The sequence below is a fragment of the Macaca nemestrina genome, chromosome 6 (assembly GCF_043159975.1).
Source record: "Macaca nemestrina isolate mMacNem1 chromosome 6, mMacNem.hap1, whole genome shotgun sequence".
NCBI classification, from domain to species: Eukaryota; Metazoa; Chordata; class Mammalia; order Primates; family Cercopithecidae; genus Macaca; species Macaca nemestrina.
Genome location: NC_092130.1, coordinates 19,429,586 through 19,439,633, shown reverse-complemented (window position 1 = coordinate 19,439,633; position 10,048 = coordinate 19,429,586).

Below are 10,048 nucleotides of genomic sequence, written 5' to 3'. Positions count from 1 at the left end.
CTGAGGTCTCACATCTGGAAGCAATAGGAGAAAGTGGTGTTGTACACAATTAGCAATGCTGGCCTTGGGTTTAAGAAAGCCACATGTGTCTTCATCTCGGCTGCTTTGAGTTAGGGAGTTTTAGAGATTAAGAGAATAACTTTAGAAATTAAGATTAGCTAAACAAACTAATAAGAAGGCAAGGCATTGTGTATTTATACACCTTCTTTTCCCTGGATTGTTACCTTGGCTGGTATCCTACTTTAGCAATGAACAAAGCAAGGAAGGAACGGGTGAAAGGATCTGGTTGAAGCTGCACAGTCATGTGAGAAACAACAAAAGTCCCCAGGTTGACAGCAACTTTGGTTTATCATTAAGCAACTGCGTGTGACACATCGAAGGACAGGCACTCACAGAACAGTGCTTTGAGGGTGTAGAATCTTCCATGGGTGAACAAAAACCTATTTTCTTCATCCTGATCTATTATTTCTCACAATGTGAACTATTTATCAGAAAATTGGCTCTCTAACTATCAAATATATGATGGTTATTGATAAGACAAGAAGACACAACTGAAAGAAAAAAATAAGGCATCCAGAAAAGCGCTCCTCCCCTAATCCTCTCCATTATTGTAGAATAGATTGCTCAATCTGCCCTGCTCTTGAGATTGGCTTTGATTCAGCCTCCTTTAGAGACCTGCTAATCATGTCACAAATATGGGTTGGATGTGTAGCAGATGACGGTTTTTCAAAACACATGTTCAGTGAAGAGGGAGGTCGCAGCTTAAGTGAAATCAACATAGGTTCTTGGCCTGGCTCAGACAAAAGGACCTGGGAGGGAGAATCTCTCCAAGGTCATATAAATATACCTGGTAATAATCTTACACCTTCTCCTCAATGTGCAGGTCTTCAGAGGTCCCTTGCCATAGGGCACTTTGCCTGGTACTGCTGTGATCTGTTGGTGCTTTGGTCTGTTCTGGCATTCTCAAGTATGTTTATAAAATCCTCCTCCATCATCTCTCTGATCTGAAATTATTTTGTGGATAATCCTGGCACCCGGTCCCATACAATGTGCTCTTGGAACTGGAAAGTTTCTGGTAGTAGAATTTTTCCCTGCAGTGTTTACCCCTGATGGTGGGGATACCATTTGCCAGGTAACACTAGGTAGAACAGATGGCCTCCTTTTCTGCCTGGTTCCTATTTCAATTCAGGTGCTCCTCCTCTGTTGTCATGTACGTCAAAAGCCACTCCTAAGCAATAATCTTTACTTACGTTTATTGTTCCTAACTCTGCTTTCCCCTTAAAAAAATTACATGTAATTTAAAAATTTTTCATGTATTTCTTTTACAGATTGAAAAGTTCACATAGTAAAATAAATTTGAAAACTGCACAGAAAATCAAGAAATAAAAAAGTCTATTTTCTCTCTACCTCTTCTACTGCGTCTCTTATGAAAGGTAAGCAACACGGATAAACTTTACTACATACCAAGGAGAAGTAAATCTCTACCTATTTCTATCTCTATCTCCATCTCTCTTTGTTGACCTTTCTATATCCATCAACCCTTTGTATATTTCCTATAGTTGGGGTAACACTGTACATACTCTTCTACAACCAGCTTTTTATTTTTATTAATAATATGTCAAAGAGAGAGTGTCATATAATCCCATATATTCTTTTAACCCAGTCTTTAAAAAAAAAATGTTTTTTTTGGTAGAGATGGGGGTCTCTCTGTTGCACAGGCTGGTCTCAAAATTCTGGCCTCAAGCAATCCTCCCCGCTCAGCCTCCCAAAGTGCTGAGATTATAGGTATGAGCCATCACACCTGACCTAACCCAGTCTTTTTTATTGACAATATATTTTGCCTGTTTGAATGCCACATGAATGTTTCAAAATGTGTTTCATTAGGTTATTTCCAGTAAGTATCATTACTTTTGCTCTTACATTGCTGTGATGAGCATCCATGTGTCTGGTGCACTTCTGCATAGACCTACTTTTTAAAACAAGACTTTGCCCCTTTCTTTATGACCTACAGTACTTTTCTGGCATCTTACCTCATTTTATTTTCATAGCATTAACCGTTATGTGAGATTACTGATTTATTTCTACTTATTTCCTATTCACTCCAAATGAGAATATTCAGTGTCACAAAAATAGGCAATGTTGCCTTATTAACCTCTGTATTACCAGCACTTAGAACAGTACATGACATGTAGTGGATGCATAATAAATATCTGTTAATGTTTTTATAAAAATGAACCTCAACATATCTGGTGGAATGAATTTGGCTGAATGTAACCAAAAACTACAATGCAAACCAGCTAAGGCAAAAAGAAAATATATCTCCCAAAAAACCTGAAGTCTAGAGTTATAGCCGGCTCTAGGCATTTTTGATTGGCTCCTTAATAGTGTCATCAAGGACCCAAATTCTTTCCACCTTTTTATTGTTTCAGCTTCAGCATTGGCTTTATTTTGTGGAAGGTTACAAACTCAATGATGGCTGTAGAATTTGCATGTCTCACCTCCAGATGTGATAATATCCAGAGAATAATGGCTCTCTCTTTCTGTGTTTCTTTTCTAGGAATAATGAAGGTATTTGATAGAAGTCTCCAGAAGACTGTCTTCTAGCATTTTCTTAACTAAGTGAGACTTATGTAAGTGTTGGAGTCAATCATTTGCAAAAAACAGAATTACCTGTCCTGGCCTAGACTAATTACCTGGAGTAGAATCAATATTGTAGAGTCATCCATAACCCTCCACACCACTTGAGCTCTAGAGTCAAACTAACAGTCCTGGTACTCTGGAGTTCTAATACTGGCCATCAGCAAGTCATAGTTAGTTATACGGTATAAATGGGACTGAAAAATGGAGGTGAAGTGTTGGAACTATTGGAGTTTTAAGGAGCTGAACTCCTCTGTAATCATGTAAAACATTTTTTGCTCACAGATATCAGAGGTTGTAACAAGGAAGACTTCAGGAACATTCTACGAGCATGCTGGTCACCTCAGGCCAGGACTGCACAAGTGGAAAACCAAGATCCTACTGGGTCTACCTCCCCAACATATCACAGAACCACATCATCTCCACTCTTACAAACATAGTTGGAACCCCTCTCATCTGCCTGAACCACCCCTGCCTGGTATCTCTGCCATCTCTCTTGCCTCCTGTCAGTTGTTTCTCCACATAGCAACCAAACAAACTTTTAAAAACAAAATCAGCATGGCATTCCCTGACTCAAATCCTCACATAGCTTTTAACCTGGATAAGAGTGAAATGTGCTCTTCCTACCCATATTCCCTCAAGTGCTCCACCACGAAGTGATAGACCATCACTCTTTCCCTTAGACACTGTGCCCCAACCCAGTGGGATGCTCTTCATTTTCCTTGAAGATGCCAAGTGGTTACCATTTTAAGTTCTTTGTGCTGGACTTCCAGTTGTCACACAATTGCTTCCTTCAGATTATTCAGATGTCATCCCCAAAGTCACTACCTCCAGAGGTCTTCCTTAAGCACTATAGCTAATGTAAGTTTACCCCAACTCCCAGCAACTGTCTATCTCATGTTATATTTTAATTTTTTTCATAGTTTTATCACTCTATGATATCTTATATATTTACTTGTTTATTTTCAGTCTCTTCCAACCTGATGGTAAACCCTTTTAGGGTAGGGATTCTGTTTAGCACCTTACTCCCAGCACCTAGAACAATGCCTGGCTTAATTCAGATTTGAGTGCTTAATTAATATTTGCTAACAACACTACCAAAGTCTGTTCTTTTAACCTCTTTTTGCATAAGAATTTCACATCGTATGTTGCATATTAAGGCCCAGAGACTTCACACTGGGCATGGTTAATTTGGAGAACAGAAAAGAGGGCAGTTACAGGCTTAAGACATTTTGTCAAATATGAAAAGTACCGTATTGTGGAAGAGTGACTCTAGGGTCAACAGGACCAGTGGGAAGAAAGTAGGGGACTGATATGGTTTGGGTCAGTGTCCCTGTCCAAATCTTATGTCAAATTGTAATCCCCAATGTTGGAGATGGGGCCTGGTAGGAGGTGATTGGATCATGAGGTGGTTTCTAATGGTTTAGCACCATTCCCCCAGTGCTGTTCTCATAATATGGTTCTCAAGAGATATGGTTGTTGTAAAAATGTGTAGCACCTCCCCCCGCCTCCCTTTCCTCCTGCTCTGGCCACGTAAGACATGCCTGCTTCCCCTTTGCCCTCTGCCATGATTGTAAGTTTCCTGAGGCCTCCCCAGCTATGATTCCTGCACAACCTGCAGAATCATGAGCCAATTAAACCCTTTTCTTTATAAATTACCCAGTCTCAGGTATTTCTTTATAGCAAAGCAAGAATGAACTAGTATGAGGACATTTACATACACTCACACAGCCCACAAAAAAGAATCCCAAAATTGCCAGATCAATTTCTTCCTCTTCTAAAGGAGTGATGCTTTCTTGCCAAGAAAGATGCTAAGACAAACTATAGAATAAATGTTTGGGAAAGAGAGGGCAATGGAAGTGACAGGGAAAAGAAACTGCCTTAATGGGAGCAGAGGAGGAATTTTGATGGGGAGGTTGATGTTGAACAGCTGCACATCGAGGAAAAAGGATGAAAGAAGAAAGAAGATTTCATTATATACAGTTGTGGTCACTTTATTTGGGTCCCTTTCCATGCTTTTGAGTGTAGAATGAAATTCCTTTCTCATTATTGTTGCATATGGACTGTACTTCTTGAGCATGAAGTCCTTTGAGACTGAATCATTATAGAAATTTTAGGGCACGCCCAAGATGGCCGAATAGGAACAGCTCCAGCCTCCAGCTCCCAGCATGAGTGACACAGAAGATGGGTGATTTCTGCATTTTCAACTGAGGTACCAGGTTCATCTCACTGGGGCGTGTCAGACAGTTGGTGCTGGTCCGTGAGTGCAGCCCGACCAGCAAGAGCTGAAGCAGGGCGAGGCATCACCTCACCTGGGAATCACAAAGAGGAAGGGAATTCCTTTTCCTAGCCAAAGGAAACTGAGATGCACAACACCTGGAAAATCGGGTAACTCCCACCCTAATACTGCGCTTTAGCAAGGATCTTAGCAAAGGCACACCAGGAGATTATATCCACCTGGCCAGAGGGTTCTATGCCCACGGAGCCTCCCTCATTGCCAGCACAGCAGTCTGAGATCTAACTGCAAGGCTGTAGCAAGGCTGGGGGAAGGGTGCCCACCATTATGAGGCTTAGGTAGGTAAACAAAGCCACTGGGAAGCTTGAATTGGGTGGAGCCCACCACAGATCAAGGAGGCCTGCCTGCCTCTGTAGACTCCACCTCTGGGGACAGGGAATAGCTAAACAAAAAGCAGCAGAAACATTGGCAGAGGTAAGTGTCCCCGTCTGACAGCTTTGAAGAGAGCAGTGGATCTCCCAGCATGGAGGTTGAGATCTGAGAATGGACAGACTGCCTGCTCAAGTGGGTCCCTGACCCCTGAGTAGCCTAACTGGGAGACATCCCCCACTAGGTGCTGATGGACACCTCACACCTCACACAGCTGGGTACACCCCTCAGATGAAGCTTCCAGAGCAAGAATCAGACAGCAACACTTGCTGTTCAGCAATATTCTATCTTCTGCAGCCTCCGCTGCTGATACCCAGGCAAACAGGGTCTGGAGTGGACTTCAAGCAAACTCCAACAGACCTGCAACTGAGGGTCCTGACTGTTAGAAGGAAAACTAACAAACAGAAAGGACACCCACACCAAAACTCCATCAGTACGTCACCATCATCAAAGACCAAAGGCAGATAAAACCACAAAGATGGGGGGAAAAAGCAGTGCAGAAAAGCTAGAAATTCAAAAAATCAGAGTGCATCTCCCCCTCCAAAGGAACACAGCTCATTGCCAGCAACAGAACAAAGCTGGACAGAGAATGACTTTGACAAGTTGAGAGAAGAAGGCTTGAGTTGATCAAACTTCTCAGAGCTAAAGGAGGAAATATGTAACCAGTGCAAAGAAACTAAAAACCTGGAAAAAACATTTGACGAATGGCTAACTAGAATAACCAATGTAGAGAAGTTCTTAAAGGAATTGATAGAGATGAAAACCATAACATGAGAACTACATGACAAATGCACAATCTTCAATAACTCACTTGATCAACTGGAAGAAAGAGTATCAGTGATTGAAATCAAATTAATGAAATGAAGCGAGAAGAGAAGTGTAGAGAAAAAAGAGTAAAAAGAAATGAACAAAGCCTCCAAGAAATATGCGATTATGTGAAAAGACCAAATATATGACTCATTGGTGTGCCTTAAAGTGACGGGGAAAATGAAACCAAGTTGGAAAACACTCTGCAGGATATCATCCAGGAGAATTTCCCCAACCTAGTAAGGCAGGCCAACATTCAAATTTAGGAAATATAGAGAACATCACAAAGATACTCCTCGAGAAGAGCTACTCCAAGACACATAATTGTCAGATTCACCAAAGTTGAAATGAAGGAAAAAATGTTAAGGGCAGCCAGAGAGAAAGATCAGGTTACCCACAAAGGGCAGCCCATCAGACTAACAGCAGATCTCTTGGCAGAAACTCTACAAGCCAGAAGAGAGTGGGGGCCAATATTCAACATTCTTAACGAATTTTCAACTCAGAATTTCATATCCAGCCAAACTAAGTTTCATAAGTGAAGGAGAAATAAAATCCTTTACAGACAAGCAAATGCTTAGAGATTTTGTGACCACCAGGCCTGCCCTACAAGAGATCCTGAAAGAAGCACTAAACCTGGAAAGGAGCAACAGGTACCAGCCATTGCAAAAACATGCCACAATGTAAAGTCCATCGATGCTAGAAAGAAACTGCATCAACTAATGAGCAAAATAACAAGCTAATATCGTAATGACAGGATCAAGTTCATACATAACAATATTAACTGTAAATGTAAATGGACTAAATGGTCCAATTAAAAAGACACAGACTAGCAAATTGGATTAAGAGTCAAGACCCATCAGTTTGCTGTGTTCAGGAGACCCATCTCACATGCAGAGACACATGTAGGCTCAAAATAAAGGGATGGAGGAAGATCTACCAAGCAAAGGGAAAACAAAAAAAAGCAGGAGTTGCAATCCTAGTCTCTGATAAAATAGACTTTAAACCATCAAAGATCAAAAGAGACAAAGGAGGCCATTACATAATGGTAGAGGGATCAATTCATCAGGAAGAGCTAACTATCCTAAATATATATGCACCCAATACAGGAGCACCCAGATTTATAAAGCATGTCCTTAGAGACTTACAAAGAGACTTAGACTCCCAAACAATAATAATGGGAGACTTTAACACCCTACTGTCAACATCAGACAGATCAATGAGACAGAAAGTTAACAAGAATATCCAGGAATTGAATTCTACTCTGCACCAAGTGGACCTAATAGACATCTACAGAACTCTCCATCCCAAATCAACAGAATATACATTCTTCTCAGCACCACATCGCACTTATTCCAAAATGACCACATAGTTGGAAGTAAAGCACTCCTCAGCAAATGTAAAAGAACAGAAATTATAAGAGACTGTCTCTCAGACCATAGTGCAATCAAACTAGAACTCAGGACTAAGAAACTCAATCAAAACCACTCAACTACATGGAAAGTGAACAACCTGCTCCTGAATGACTACTGGGTACATAACGAAATGAAGGCAGAAATAAAGGTGTTCTTTGAAACCAATGAGAACAAAGATACAACATACCAGAATCTCTGGGACACATTTAAAGCAGTGTGTAGAGGGAAATTTATAGCACTAAGTGCCAACAAGAGAAGGCAGGAAAGATATAAAATTGACACCCTAACATCACAATTAAAAGAACTAGAGAAGCAAGAGCAAACACATTCAAAAGCTAGCAGAAGGCAAGAAATAACTAAGATCAGAGCAGAACTGAAGGAGATAGAGACACAAAAATCCCTCCAAAAAATCAATGAATCCAGGAGCTGGTTTTTTGAAAAGATCAACAAAATTGATAGACTGCTAGCAAGACTAATAAAGAAGAAAAGAGAGAAGAATCAAATAGACACAATAAAAAATGATAAAGGGGATATCACCACTGACCCCACAGAAATACAAACTCTCATCAGAGAATACTATAAACACCTCTATGCAAATAAACTAGAAAACCTAGAGGAAATGGATAATCAATGGGCAAAAATTACAAGTATTCTTATACACCAATAACAGACAGAGAGCCAAATAATGAATGAACTCCCATTCACAATAGCTTCAAAGAGAACAAAATACCTAGGAATCCAACTTACAAGGGATGTGAAGGACCTCTTCAAGGAGAACTACAAACCACTGCTCAGTGAAATAAAAGAGGACACAAACAAATGGAAGAACATACCATGCTCAAGGATAGGAAGAATCAATATCGTGAAAATGGCCATACTGCCCAAGGTAATTTATAGATTCAATGCCATCCCCATCAAGCTACCAATGAGTTTCTTCACAGAATTGGAAAAAACTGCTTTAAAGTTCATATGGAACCAAAAAAGAGCCCTCATCTCCAAGACAATCCTAAGTCAAAAGAACAAAGCTGGAGGCATCACGCTACCTGACTTCAAACTATACTACAAGGCTACAGTAACCAAAACAGCATGGTACTGGTACCAAAACAGAGATATAGACCAATGGAACAGAATAGAGCCCTCAGAAATAATACCACCCATCTACAGCCATCTGATCTTTGACACACTTGACAAGAAATGGGGAAAGGATTACCTATTTAATAAACGGTGCTGGGAAAATTGGCTAGCCATAAGTAGAAAGCTGAAACTGGATCCTTTCCTTACTCCTTATACGAAAATTAATTCAAGATGGATTAGAGGCTTAAATGTTAGACCTAAAACCATAAAAACCCTAGAAGAAAACCTAGGTAATACCATTCAGGACATAGGCATGGGCGAGGACTTCATGTCTAAAAAACCAAAAGCAACAGCAACAAAAGCCAAAATTGACAAATGGGATCTAATTAAACTAAAGAGCTTCTGCACAGCAAAAGAAACTACCATCAGAGTGAATAGGCAACCTACAGAATGGGAGAAAATTTTTGCAATCTACTCATCTGACAAAGGGCTAATATCCAGAACCTATAAAGAACTCAATCAAATTTGCAAGAAAAAGGCAAACAACCCCATCAAAAAGTGGGCAAAGTATATGAACAGACACTTCTCAAAAGAATACATTCATACAGCCAACAGACATGAAAAAATGCTCATCATCGCTGGCCATCATGCAAATCAAATCAAATCAAAACCATAATGAGATACCATCTCACACCAGTTAGAATGGCAGTCATTAAAACATCAGGGAACAACAGGTGCTGGAGAGGATGTGGAGGAATAGGAACAATTTTATACTGTTGATGGGACTGTAAACTAGTTCAACCATTGTGGAAAACAGTGTGGTGATTCCTCAAGGATCTAGAACTAGAAATGCCATTTGACCCAGCCATCCCATTACTGGGTATATACCCAAAGGATTATAAGTCATGCTGGTATAAAGACATATGCACACGTATGTTTATTGTGGCACTATTCACAATAGCAAAGACTTGGAATCAACTGAAATGTCCATCAGTGACAGACTGGATTAAGAAAATGTGGCACATGTACACCGTGGAATACTATGCAGCTAAAAAAAGGATGAGTTTGTGTCCTTTGTAGGGACATGGATGCAGCTGGAAATCATCATTCTCAGCAAACAATTGCAAGAACAGAAAACCAAATACTGCATGTTCTCACTCATAAGTGGGAATTGAACAATGAGATCACTTGGACACAGGAAGTGGAACATTACACACCGGATCCTATTGTGGGGAGGGGTAGCGGGGAGCAATAGCATTAGGAGATATACCTAATGTAAATGACGAGTTAATGGGTGCGGCACACCAACATGGCACATGTATACATATGTAACAAACCTGAACATTGTTCACATGTACCCTAGAACTTAAAGTATAATAATAAAAAAAGGAAATTTTAATAACAATACAACTTTAAAACAATTGACTGGAAATAGGGAAAACGCTTGATATAT